The sequence below is a fragment of the Sinocyclocheilus grahami genome, unplaced genomic scaffold (genome assembly GCF_001515645.1).
Source record: "Sinocyclocheilus grahami isolate Dianchi unplaced genomic scaffold, SAMN03320097.WGS_v1.1 scaffold425.1, whole genome shotgun sequence".
Classification (NCBI taxonomy): Eukaryota; Metazoa; Chordata; class Actinopteri; order Cypriniformes; family Cyprinidae; genus Sinocyclocheilus; species Sinocyclocheilus grahami.
Window position 1 is genome coordinate 819,174 of NW_015505604.1, and position 14,378 is coordinate 833,551.

Consider the following 14,378-nt stretch of genomic DNA (forward strand, 5'->3'; position numbering starts at 1 on the left):
GTGACGTGACATGTGGCCAAGTATGGTGACCCATACTCGGAATTAGTGCTTTGCATTTATCCCATTCAAAGTGCACATACACAGCAGTGAACACACACAAACCCGGAGCAGTGGGCAGCCATTTTTTTTAATGCGGCACCCGGGGAGCAGTTGGGGGTTGCTCAAGGACACCTCAGTCGTGGTATTGAAGGTGGGAGAGAGCGCTGTACATTCACTCCCCCCACCTACAATCCCTGCCGGTATGAGACTCGAACCCTGCAACCTTTGGGTTACGAGTCCGACTCTAACCATATATTGTTCAAATTACTTTTTTATGTAATGCTAGAGTAAAACACTACCGTTCACTTTCAGAAGTTGTTGTAGGGGTGCTTTCTTCTCACAAAAAGCGAAACATGTATTCTAGTTATATTAGAATCAGAATCAGAATCAGAATGAGCTTTATTCACCACTTACGTGTGCGCAAACACAAGGAATTTGTTGTGTTTTTACAGGAGCTCTTGATACATACATATATGCAAATAACCATATATATATATGACACAAGATAGTTATAGAAGTTCACAGAACTGACTCAGCAACAGCTGAGTAAAACTGTTTCATCTGAGCATGTGGCACTTTAAGCATTATCGTATCGCATATCGAATATCGCATTATTTAATGAGTTATCGCATATCGCATTTTTCTTCAATATCGCACAGCCCTAGTGTCTACTGTGAAATGGCCTTGATTGCAAATGTTTCTATCAGTGAACCACGATAAAAGTGCACACACATGCACACGTCGTGCTTTGATAACGCTACTTCCTGCGGCAACAGCGGTCAGCTCAGGCCTCACTTACCTGCCCCATCTGACGGCCCTCCACACCGGGCGGGGGTTTCTGAGGGTTATTGAGCGAATCATTTAAAGGAGGCCTCCTCACAGTGGGAAGCAGCTGAACAAAGTTAGCATGAGCCAGTTCTCCCTGTGCTGTTCTCACTCCTCACTAATTAGTTCTGACTGGGTTTGTTTAAATCCTTGAAGAGAGAGAGAAGGAGAGTGAGAGAAAGAGGTTGGGACCAAATGCCGTGAAACTAAAGTACTGAAGTGTGTCACCTCAACCAGACGGACAGACAGGGTGGCATATTAGGAAAAAAAGTGGCCAGATTTTTGCCCCGATCGAGTCTGCTGGGGGTGACAAACTCCACACACACGCTCACTCAAATGCACCGTGTTTTCTTCACTACTTTGATCTCTCTGGTCATACTTTAAACCACGATTTAATATAAACAGACTCCATTTATTTTTACATTTATCACTGTTTTAGTATCTACAACAAGATATTTCAGTTCTCCACAGTGTTTCTGCTGCAACACGAACACTAATGAGAAATGCACAGTGTCTGTCACAGCCTGTCAATACTCCAGTCTGTCATTATCAGAAACCATAAGAGCTCTTTGTTAGACACTACTTTGGAGAATTTTGACTGATTTAACTCTCTATAAATGTTCTTGCGTATATACAGAGCTACAAAGAAACACGATCCAATTGATCTCATGTATAGGGTGCAGCTATGAAAAAGAAAACTAACAAATCAGATTCCTCTGGGGCCACTTGACTTTCTTGCCTGCGCTCCCCTCTTAACCTTTCTTCTGTTTAAACACAAACACTACACAGTGCCGCCTAGGCAAGATCTGCAAGCTGCTTTCATCCCTTCTTTTTTTCTTTCTCTTGACCACACTTTGCCATGTATCCGACTGAAAAAAGAGGGCTCATTGTAAATTTTATTGCTCCCATGTCAAAAAGACTCCCGAAAAAGAGAGAGTAACGATGGAGAGGGTTTCAGACCCAAATCTTGCTCTCGTTTTCTCTCTCTTGCTCGCTCTCTGCCAGTCTGGTTCCAGTTAGACACTCATTAAGAAGATCTTACAGCTGGAGTGAATAGCTTCCTGTCCAGAGTGCTTAACTCCAGCAGTAGGAAATGTCCCAGGCTGTAAAGGGTGAAGCTAACTTCCTGAACATTTTTAAAAGTTAGCACAAAGGCCACGTGGCACAGTATGACCCGCCACTTCAGCCAATCAAGAAAGGTTCTTTTTGACCCCAGCCAATCAAACAAGACCCTCTGTGACCCTAACATAACATTGACCATTCAAACAGGAGGTGTTCATTTTGTGAATATTAAATGATCTGTTGCGGACTGAAATATTTCTTAAGCAGTTATTGATTTGTTTATTTATTGATTTAATTGTGTTTTTCAAAATTGAGGAAAAAAAGAAAAAAAAAAAAGAAACTGTAACCAGAAATTACATTATTTTAACAGTATGTGATAAACAAATATGGGGATATATATTCCAGGATGTCGGTTATTAACGGAAATGAGGAGTAGGTGTCTATTACATACACAGGAAAATGACTTTTCAAACAAGAAAGAAAAACAAATATTCCAGTGACACAGTAAAAGCAAATTGTGTCAAATCAAAGAGGAACAACATTATTATAGATCAGTTATTTATACATCTGTCCATCCATTTTCCAAACCAACTGTCCTGTGTAGAGTGTTGTTTATACAAAACGAGTAAAAAATGATTCTTCATCTTCTTCTTATTATTATTAACAGTAATAATAATAATAATAATAATAATGCAGTATACAATTTAGTGTCTTCACAGACTCTTAAAATATCGATATTTATTTTTGATAAATCAGTCAGAGAAAAATAAAACTAAATAAAGTAAAATATATAATTATTGACAGAGAAAAAATCTATATATTTTTCTGAAATATATTTTATTAGACTAGAAAAACTAAGGCATTATTATTTCACATTCCAACTACCCAGGCAATACTGGAAATAAGTGTCGCTCCCACTTTGTCATTCTCCAAACTTTGTGAGATTTTGGCAGAAAAAAAATCATTGATAATTTTTGTGAATGGTGGTTTCTCTTTGCTAATGCTCTCTCAAATTCTTCAAAGAAATTTGCCCCACTTCAAATTTTTCAATGAGATCAAAGTACCAGTATTTCTCTCTTATTGTATGTCACGGACCACAACTATGAGACATTTGTTTTCACAATACACACAAACGCAAGGCCACATAATTATTAATAAAAAATATAGACTACAAAATAGTAGGAAAATTACTATTGTAGTAACTAAAAAAAAATCACATGGTAAAATGGCTTGAAATGCAGTTTGTCAGTTGCATTTCAAGAACCAGCAGCCTGACCAGGAGACACGCAGATACACCTTTTACATACAAATCACTCACAACCGACAGACCCTTCAATACACAGATACACAGCGCACTGCAGTATTACCAGTATTTACAGCCTAGAGGTCAGAAATACTGACCTGGAGTCACACAGCTGACTTGAGTGTGCCTAAAGTTTAAGTTACACACACACATGCACAACCATATCACAATTTTTAAAGACAAAATGATGAACAACAGAGTCTTCTTTGCATTTCACCTACATACATGCAAGTTCAGCTTCAAGTAGTTTCCTGTCAGATGAAAATGAAGAACAAAGTACTCTGTGCTAGCATCTCACACAAATGACTGACATATAACAACATACATGAGATAACAGAAAGCCAGAAAAACAAGAGAATGCACCTCTTCCTGTAAATGTCACTCAGGTCACAGTAGCTTTTGTGACTGCCTATCTGGCCAGCTGTAAATGATAACTTTTATGTTTGTTAATTCACGCATGGTTTCTGCCTCCAACAATGCGGCTCTTTCATTCGTTATAGTTATGGAAATTCAAAGAGAAGAGAGAGCCGGCTATAGCCATTCGTCAGTGCCTGTAGAGTAAACACACTCTCTGTTCTGCGCTGGAGATTAGCTCTAATGAAACCAAAACAAAGCCGGACATGTTAAATTTATTAGCATGTTTAGCGCAAGCACTCTGGAGAGTCATGGACAGCCACCGTGCTATGCTCAGAGCGTGGACGCGGCGCTATTTCCTGAACCCCCTACTAATCTGCACACGGGATATTTGCGGAGAGGCTGAACAAACACTGATTTGCCGCTATCTTTCTGGTTCCCAGCCTTCAAGGGGAGAGTGTGGCCGTGTCTGTACTGCCTTACAGGCCTCGCTCCTGGGAACAGGGCTGGTCCTTGCAGCTTCTTGGCGGACACTTCCAGGCAGAGAAGTGAATCCCCCCCGAGGGAGCGACTTCAAAAAAGCGCACAGAAGTGTGTATGCCAGGGTGCCATGGTGACATGGGAATGTTTGGACTGGTTTTATGACTCTGTGCACCGTCTTAGATGAGGGATTAGGGCGCAACTTTCTGACAGCTTTCTGTCTCTCAGGAAATGCAACACACACTGATGTGTTTCATGTCTTTTTCTACAAGAAGAAATGGACAAATACCATATTGAAAATGTAGAAACACGTATAAAATATTTTAACTGTGTTTTACAACCTCGTACATGCAAAAAATCTAATCCTGCTTTTAATAGTTGCTAATTAGTATTTCATTACTATAATTTATTTATTTATGAATATATCGTATATTAAATGGACATAATTTAGGGTTTTATTAATAAAATCTGGTATTTAAAATGATTATAATTTGATACATACACTGCCTTTTAAAGGTTTCGGGTCTCTTGTGCTCACCAAGGCTGCATTTCTTAGAAATATTATGAAATATTTAAATAACTGTTTTCTATTCAAATGCTTTTAAAAATGGCAAAGCTGAATAATATTCAGCAACCATTATTCAAGTCTTGAGTATACTGATTCAGAGCTCAAGAAACCTTGAATGCTGAAAAAAGTTGTGCTGCTTCATATATTTTTATGGAAACCATAATACTTTTTTCAGGATTCCTTGATAAATAGAAAGTTCAAAAGAACAGCATTTATTTGAAATAGAACTCTTTTGCAACATCTTTATGGTCACTTTAATGTATCCTCATTGAATAAAAATATCAACTTTTCAGCTGTATTGTATATTTAATACTTCATATAATTTGTTAATTAGCATAATTTATGCATACATTCTAAACATGATTATTTATTGATATATCTCATAAGAAGACATTTTTTAAGCAATCTAGCCACTGAGTCAATTAGAGTATGTTGAGTGTACAGAGAAACAGTCTTGACCTGGTCAGCCTGGCTTAATGACAGCACTCTAATATCTTCCACATGCAGCTCAGCCCAGAGGACATGGGCTTGGAGTGGCCATTCTTCTAATTCAGAGCCAATCTTCAGATAATGACATTCACATCAATAGCAGGCAGTCGATCCACTGATAACTCCCCTCTTTTCCATTTGTGCGTGTGTGTGTGTGAGAGAGAGTCTGTGCCCGGTCCTCATTTCCTACTCCGCGTGTGCTGCTCGTATTCGGTCTATGGCTATATGTGACGCGCATGCATATCTGTAAGGCCTTATCAGACTCTCAGGGATTATGAGTTTTGACACTCAGGTGGTGTCCTTGGTCCTGAGAGTGTTTATGATTTTAATCTCCAGAGAAAGGTCCAGACAATCAATATTGCTAATTAATGCATGAGGCAGAGAGACAGGCCGTGAAAATGTAACCCGCTGAATAGTAAAAGATGAGCCGGCTTACTGCTGCCACTGTTTTAGCTCGCTCCCAGATATATGAAACAGCCTCTTGACAATACACTGATAATATTCAGAACTGCTGTATGTGTGTGGGCCCTTTAACTCATTCAGAGCTGTGTGTTAGCCCATCAAGTATGACCTTTGACCCTTTAAGAATGATTTTTTTCTGCCCCCAGCTTATTTATATATCTTAAGCAATCTGCCTAATTTGTTCACTCAAAACGATAATGCTTGCAAGAGATGTGTCATGTTGTCAGGGGTGTAAGATAATGATTGACAATTCATTGTCAATTTCAGTTTAAATTAAAGATCGGTTTGTTTTACGTTAGTTAATGTATTAGTATCATGAACTAATGATATAGGCCTATAATACAAAAATCAGAAAAAAAAATTAATACATTAATATATATTTTTATAAATTTCATGTTGTATGAATTAACATTAAAGTTCACCCAAAATGAAAATTCTGTTGTCATTTACTCAACCTTAGATTGTTCCAAACCCATAAGAATTTCTTTAATTTTCGAAACATGAGGATATTTTTAATGACACCTGAGAGATTGTCCATTTACCAAACTTTGATGCTTCAAAATGTTCATAAAGAGAAAATAAACACCTAGAAATCGAGTGCTTTAATACAGATCTTCTTAAGACATATAATTGCTTTATACTGTATGAAGAACAGATTTATTCATTTGTGATTTGAAGATGGGACTTTTGGGTTTGGAACAACTTGAGGGTGAGTAAATGATGACAGAATTTTCATTTTTAGGTCAAATTCATCCCTTCAATGAATATCCCTTGTACAGTACAATGATCAAAAATTGATTAGCAATGAACAATTGTGCATTTAAAAATGTACCTAAATTAAAAGCTGTAAAAATCATTAGTTTAATATAACTACAATGTTAACAAATTAAACTTTACTACAAAAAAGTAAAATGCAAATACATGTCTTGCCAGAATTGGTACACTAAGAATTTTTAACTAAACTAATTTTTAACAAAAATTTTAGTTTGGAGCGGAAATATAGAAACACTCAAGCTCTTGATAGCCATTTGCACTGTAATATACAAACTGACATATCTGGTACATCTCCTAAATGGGAATTAAACTAAAAAGCCCAAAAAACGAATTATTTATCATCTACTATTTGCTTGTTTAAAATTGCTTGTCTGATGTCTTGAATCTGCCCAGAAATATTAACACAGTGGTTATAAAGAGGCTGGATGACTGATATAAGATTATGGATTGCGGTAAGTAAAAGGAACTCGCATGCTAAAAGCTCAGCAGATATTTTGCACTAATGATGATATTGAGACAATGAGATAATTTTCATTTCAGATGCAGACAAGAATGTCTGGGATAGGATTGGCTATGCTGTAGTGCCTCTCAAATCTCTTTTCAACCAACACAGCCACTTGTGTTGGGACCATATGCTACACGAAAACACAGGCCCTCTTGCGCTATTTTGAGCGGACAGACACCGGGAGAGTGAGATGAAAACATTTTGCTAGCCTTTCCAATCGGATAACTCATCTTCAAACGCAAAGATGATGAGGAGATCTCAAAAAGCCCTTGATGTTCTCAGCACACCATAATTACATAAAACAGACATATGCCATTCTCATTCCCACTCAAATGCAGGATTAGCGCTTTGATTAATCACACTTTAATCTGACGACTGAAATTATCGTTCTGCTATCAGCAAGAAACAGGTTTATTTCAGATGGAGAAATCCCTGATTATTTATGGCCCACAGCTACCGCCTCTCTCTCTCTCTCTCTCTCTCTTTTGTTCTCCATTTGCTATTCTTCATTGCACAGCGAGGATGATTGCGACTCAATTATCTTCGTGTGAGGCGATTATCTTCAGGGTTAATTTAATCTTCATTGCTCCCCAGTCATATTTCAATTAAACATGCTATCATAGTGTTAACACGTACTTAAACCTGTTATTCCTGTGATTCACTTGCCACTGAAAGGTACAATGAGGCTAACAGATGTCATAATTATGCACTTATTAAACATATTTCACAGTGAGAGAGGCACTGGGGAGGAGAAGCAGGTCCGCTGTGCAGAGAGTGAGCATTAATCTAATGACAATATGCCTTAGTGTTGATCTATAAGACTAGCGCAATCTGCCTCTGCTTAATTGTGACACAAACATATTAAAATGACTCTTAAGGCGTTTACTGTATTAGAAGATTACTTAGAACTGGTTTCACCTTATACTTGTCCAGGCCACCTTAAATGCCCCCATAATAGCTAGAATACATGTACAGGGTTGCACTTCAGCTAGACATATCCAAGAAACTGAAAGACGCCCTGAAAGAAAAAAAGTTCTGTTATTCCTGAAAATAAAAATTTCAACAATCTACAAGGTAGGCCTTAAATGTACTTCAGTTCAAACAAAACAAAAAAAAAATGAAATACATCACAACAAAGTTTAGTCTTTGTTGTTTAATTTAGTCTAAACATATACATTAGCATAAAGGCTTGTCCCAAAAGAGCATGACATTTCAAATCAAAACAGTCCTTTTTTTGACAATTTTTCCCCTCTCAAGGTTATCAAATGAACTGTAAACTTTTATTCAATTCAATTTTCGGTTTGGTCCAAGTTATGCATATTGCTTTGGTTTCCTTTCTCAAGTATTACCAATATCACTACACTAGTGCCAAACACACATATACACACTTAGCCACACAAACACAAACTCGCACACAGCGGAAACACCTTTAATAACCACTGATAGGAAATGAGGAGGTCTGGCATCAAATGGATGGCGCACACACAAGCCAGCCAGCCATACTGAGCCGGGAAATGCTGCCAGCCATGAGCCATGGCACATTAAAAATGTTTAATAAAAAGCATGCACTACTGCACTGATCGCACAACAACCTGCACCATAAAAACACAGTAATATAAACACCACAACAAACACTATCTGCACTACACACTACCCACAATACAGAACACTGAACTGTACACAACATTTTTCAGTTTTAATTTTACTAATGAATATATACATATGCACACACTATAAATTAAGATCAGTCAAATTAATCAACTCCGTTATGGATCTGTATTAATATTAAGAAACGTAGAGGTAAAGCAGATTTGCAAGTTTAGTCTCCTGCATGTAATAAACAAAATTTAAGTAAGCCTGAGAGGCGTTGTAGTGGAGAGGAAGAGGAGAAAGAAATCCTCCAAGGTCTATTACAAACCCCATAAACTCATTATGCAATGAAGGTCCTATCGCAGGTTAACATGATTAAAGTTTGAGATTCATACGCTGATATAATTCTTCATAGAGGCAGATAAGGTCTGAAAACGGAACTGCTGGATATCAAAGGCAGCCATATTCTGAGGCGTGAGGCCAGCACTCTCTCTCTCAGTACACACACACACACATACACACGCACACACACACAGTGTACAATAAATGCAGGTCTGGTAAAGATTTGAATGTCAGGGTTTAATCAATGCCTTTAGAAAGGAACATCATGGTGACATTGTCAGAATAATCTGTAGTATTTATAATGTGTGTGTGTATCATACAGGTCTCAGGTCAGTTGTAGACACTCACCCATTCTATTTATTTTCTTCTATTCTGTCCTCTTCTTTCAATTATACATAGCATAGTGTAAGGTATATTGGTTGTTTGTTTTGTATTGTAATTAGTACAGTATACTATAGTGTATATTTACATTGTATGTTGCATGCTGCATCAAACGTGACCAAGATAAATTATGGTGCCCTACACATAACGGTAAATAAAATAGATTCTGAAATTTCTCATTTCTAATTACATTATTTTTTAAATATCCTCACAAATACAGTGGAACAATTTATCATGATATTTGAAGAGGTTTGCATCATTTAAAGGTTCAGCAAAATCATGCATAAATCAGCAAAATAATGTTTGTTTTGTGTGTGTGTGTGTGTGTGAGTATATACTGTACCTGTTGAGGTACAGAGGTGCTACAGACTCAGCGAGTGCACAGACAAATACTCCTTAACTAAGCTTAAGGAAAAGGGAAAAAAGGACAGGTTGCGACTTTCTTAAACAGCATAAATAAATAAGTATTTATAATGTGTGTGTGTATCATACAGGTCTCAGGTCAGTTGTAGACACTCACCCATTCTATTTATTTTCTTCTATTCTGTCCTCTTCTTTCAATTATACATAGCATAGTGTAAGGTATATTGGTTGTTTGTTTTGTATTGTAATTAGTACAGTATACTATAGTGTATATTTACATTGTATGTTGCATGCTGCATCAAACGTGACCAAGATAAATTATGGTGCCCTACACATAACGGTAAATAAAATAGATTCTGAAATTTCTCATTTCTAATTACATTATTTTTTAAATATCCTCACAAATACAGTGGAACAATTTATCATGATATTTGAAGAGGTTTGCATCATTTAAAGGTTCAGCAAAATCATGCATAAATCAGCAAAATAATGTTTGTTTTGTGTGTGTGTGTGAGAGTATATACTGTACCTGTTGAGGTACAGAGGTGCTACAGACTCAGCGAGTGCACAGACAAATACTCCTTAACTAAGCTTAAGGAAAAGGGAAAAAAGGACAGGTTGCGACTTTCTTAAACAGCATAAATAAATACATATTAGCCACAACATATTTGTAATTATTTTCTAGGCTGTTCATTTTAAGTATAGGCTCACAGTATGCATAATAATGCATATTATAGAGTATTATCAAATTTTAAGATGGCATTTTGGTTAGAAAACATCAAACAGCTTGTTGTGTCCGAGCCATTTAGCCGTATATTTCCTTGCATTTGGTATTTTGTGGTTAACTCTTAACATATGCAGCATAGCTGGGAGGCAGGCATCACAATACTCTGGAAATTCTTAGGAAATGGCGAAAAGACACGGAAATGTGTAAAAAAAACTCTGCCAATTTTCACTTCAAATGTTGTCAGAGAAGAAAGAGAGAGAGAAAGAAAGAAAGAAAGAAAGAGACCAGGAAAGTATCCTTTTCTCACAATCTCTGTAGAATTTGTAGTAGTGCGTGGCAGAAAAGTTACACATTTAATGAACAACACTTCCTAGAGGTATCTTTCTTCATCTCAAAGCTTTTTCTGGAACAGGTTGTTAAACATTCATTTACATGAAAGCTCAGTGCCAGCTTTTGGCAAACCTCCAATCTGAATATCTAATGAGGCTACACAGGAAATACAATGCCAAACTGAATCAAAATCATTTATTCCAAGCCAGTGTCTAATGACATTTTCTTTTATGTAATATTTTATCTATTTTGTTGTGAAAATATCCTAGAAAGTCTTCATTTCACTACATTAGTGACTATTTGAGGTTGTTTATTTAGCACTGTTGGAGTGTAGAGTGTGTGAGACATGAGGATGAGTTGTATGCAACACTGTTTAAGATGTGCGTAGGGGGGTATCTGAGCAGATAAGTGGGGGCTAAACACAGGAGGTCCGTGTGCAGCTTGTGTGGTACATAAGGGCAATTGAACATATCACATGAGGACGGCGTGGAAGAGTAACTTTGCGTTGTACTGTATGTAAAGACTGAACGTCAACAGAATTAAAACACATGCATATGTGATACACACCTGGATGTGCACACATAATTTAGTTATCATTAGAGACACATGTTAAGAGTGAGCTCTAGGTTCCTGAAAAGCCTCAGCTGTCGTACAGTCTCTCCCTCCTTCTCTCTTCCTCACATCCGTTGCTTTTGGAGCGATACCACATGCACCAAGAGACGCATTCATTTACACTGGCACGCAATCCTCACACACACACACACACACACACACACACACACACACACACACACACACACACACCCAAACAACAAAATACTACAAGGTAGCATACTTATCCCACAAACAAGACAATAAGTGATCCAAAAAAACAGCGATGTTTTGGTGATTTTTTTGTATAAAATGCATCATTTTATTAAGCGAGAATGATTTATATTGATACAAAGTGACAGTAAAGGCATTTATAATATTACAAAAGATATCTATTTCAGATAAATGCTGTTTTATTAAAGAATACGGAAAAATGCATTATAAAAATCTACAAAAATAATAAGCAGCACAACTGTTTCCAGCATTAATAGTGATAATAGATAAAAACATTGCTATAATTAACAGTAATGTTTCTTGAGCATCAAATCACCATATTGGAATGATTTCTGAAGGATTATGTGACACTGAAGACTAGAGTAATGGCTACTGATTCAGCTTTGCCATCGTAGAAATAAATGCGTTTTTATTTTTTATTGCAATAAACACACTATTCACAATATCACTGCTTTACTGCATTTTTGATCAAATACATTTTGACTCCTGTCAAAAACACATACAGACCCCAAATTTTTAATCGAATGAGTACTTCTGTTTCCAATCATCCATTTTTTATGATTAATTATGGTGAACAACTCTATTTAAACTAAATACACACATATAATAGAATTCATAGTTTTCAAGTTTGAAAAAGCCTTATGTTTTATTCTTTATTATGTTTCACCATCTGTACAGATGTATGTTAATAGCTCATGGTGTTATTTACATATATGCAAAAGCATATCCATCTGTTATCACACACAATCACTCCTGAGACTTGCTCTCACCTTTACAGCAAACCCTTAACACACATGCACATTCACATTCACACAAGTACACTCGAGCACATACGGTAACGAAGAAACATGCTGTTGACACCTAATATCTTGAGTATATGCCCATCTGTATGCCACTTGCTTCCGCCCCCGTATTAACATCAGGAAACAACTTGCCTGTACAATACCTATGCATTATTCTATATCTTTATTGTACAGTATATAGAAAAGACCTCCTTAACAAAAGTTTGTTTATACATATCTTATTGTATAAGAGTTCAGCATGTTATAATACATACAGTACTGCATAATGTTATAATACATACAGTAGTAGTCTCTTACTGTATATCACATTCTTAGACGCCTTAAATAGAAAAAATACTAAACTGTTGCACCATTGCGCATACACATTACATTTCGCAACAATCCAGATTTTTTAAATATTTATTTTATTTAATACAATGCATAATGAGGCATTGCAGGAAGAGCAGTATGCTTTTAAGACATCACTATAATTCGAAAATGTATATACAAGCTATAATGTATTTATGCTTATGTTAATGTTTTGTAATCCTCATAGTAATTATAAAATTGACCATTAAAAGTGATATGTTTATCAGTGCTGAAATAAAAATGTACGTACTGATTAGCTGATATGGCATATTACACTACTGCACGCATCAGCTTGGAGATTTTTTACTGCTCTTTAAGTGAATTGTTTATCATGTTTAACTGGAATGGTGCCCTTTAAATAAACAATTGCGCAAATAATCTCAGCTCACTTTTCAACAAAAGCAGTGGACCAACAACAGCATCGGTTTTAGCGGCGACATTCAGGTCCGAAGGCTTAGAACTCAAGATTTAGCATGAGTGGTAAACATAGCTGTACAACTGTTGGCCTATCATGGAAAAAGCGCCAGAATCAGGAAGCGAGTGTTTTGTCTGAGGGTGAAGGAACATTACTGCATTAATCCGCACCTGACACTAATACTTTTGTATGATTGACCTGAAAGCGGGACGCTCGTCATTCCGCATGTGTGGCCATATGGCGCTAGTTGTTACCCTTTGGCCTTCAGCAGGATTAGCTTTTGCTTTCTGGCACTGCTGGTTCTTCACAGATTTCTTTAGAGCAATAATTGCATGGCAGTATTAACGTATTGAGACAGATTTAGTGAGCTGTTCGTCACAGCTCGAGGGCGGGGCATAATCCAGCTCGTGAGAGGAAATCAGGATACATAATCTACTGTAATCTAAGAAGCAAATAGCTGGACAAGATGATGGAAAACAGCCAATCTTGTTGCACATCATTTGATACGTTTATGACAAACAGATACTAATGCAAAAACAGACCTACATACTCTCATGTTTACTATAGATCCTTTTCATTGCCTGTGATGACGCATTTCCACAGTTATTATAACTTAATGTTGTATCTAACAGAAAATCTTTTTAAAAATGTCATGTACAATTATGACACTATAGCTTACGTCGTATTGCCATGGCGTTACATTTCAGAAAATGTAACCACTGCGGCAAGGATATTTCTAATACAACGGCTGTGGGAGTGATGGCAAATTTGACATATTTCTCTCCAAATTTTGGGAAGTCACAGAAATGCTATCAGGGATTTTTTTCCTTCTTTTGCTATTGCAGCAAAGGGGAATGCAAAAAATATAAATTTGTTAGTTTCCATTAACCAGTATTGACGTTTACCCAACTACAGCAACTTCTACTTCTGAGAACCACGGAAATGTGGAAAGGGTTCAAACTGAAAATAATAACTGATTTGACATTTTGTAATTCTGCTAGTAAAGCTATACAACCCGATTAGAAATAAAATGCTTTTTTATTTTTTCTATTGCAATAATACTTCACAATATTACTGTTTTACTGCATTTTTGATGAAATAAATTCAGCCTTAGTAAGCATAATTGACTCAATTGTATATTTTTTACTGCCGTGACATTTTTTAATACATACTTCCAAAGCACTGCAGAATCTGTCTATGGATTTCATACTTTGAATCTCCAGTTTTCTCATGAGTCCTTTCAAGCGTACAAACAATCTTTGCACAAAATGAGGTGAGCTCAAGTCCTCCTTAGCCTTTCAAACAGTTTAATCTCATACTTGTCACACACACACACACACTCATTGCTAGGGTTACTCATGACCCCCCCTTGCCTTAGACAGACCGGCTAGCT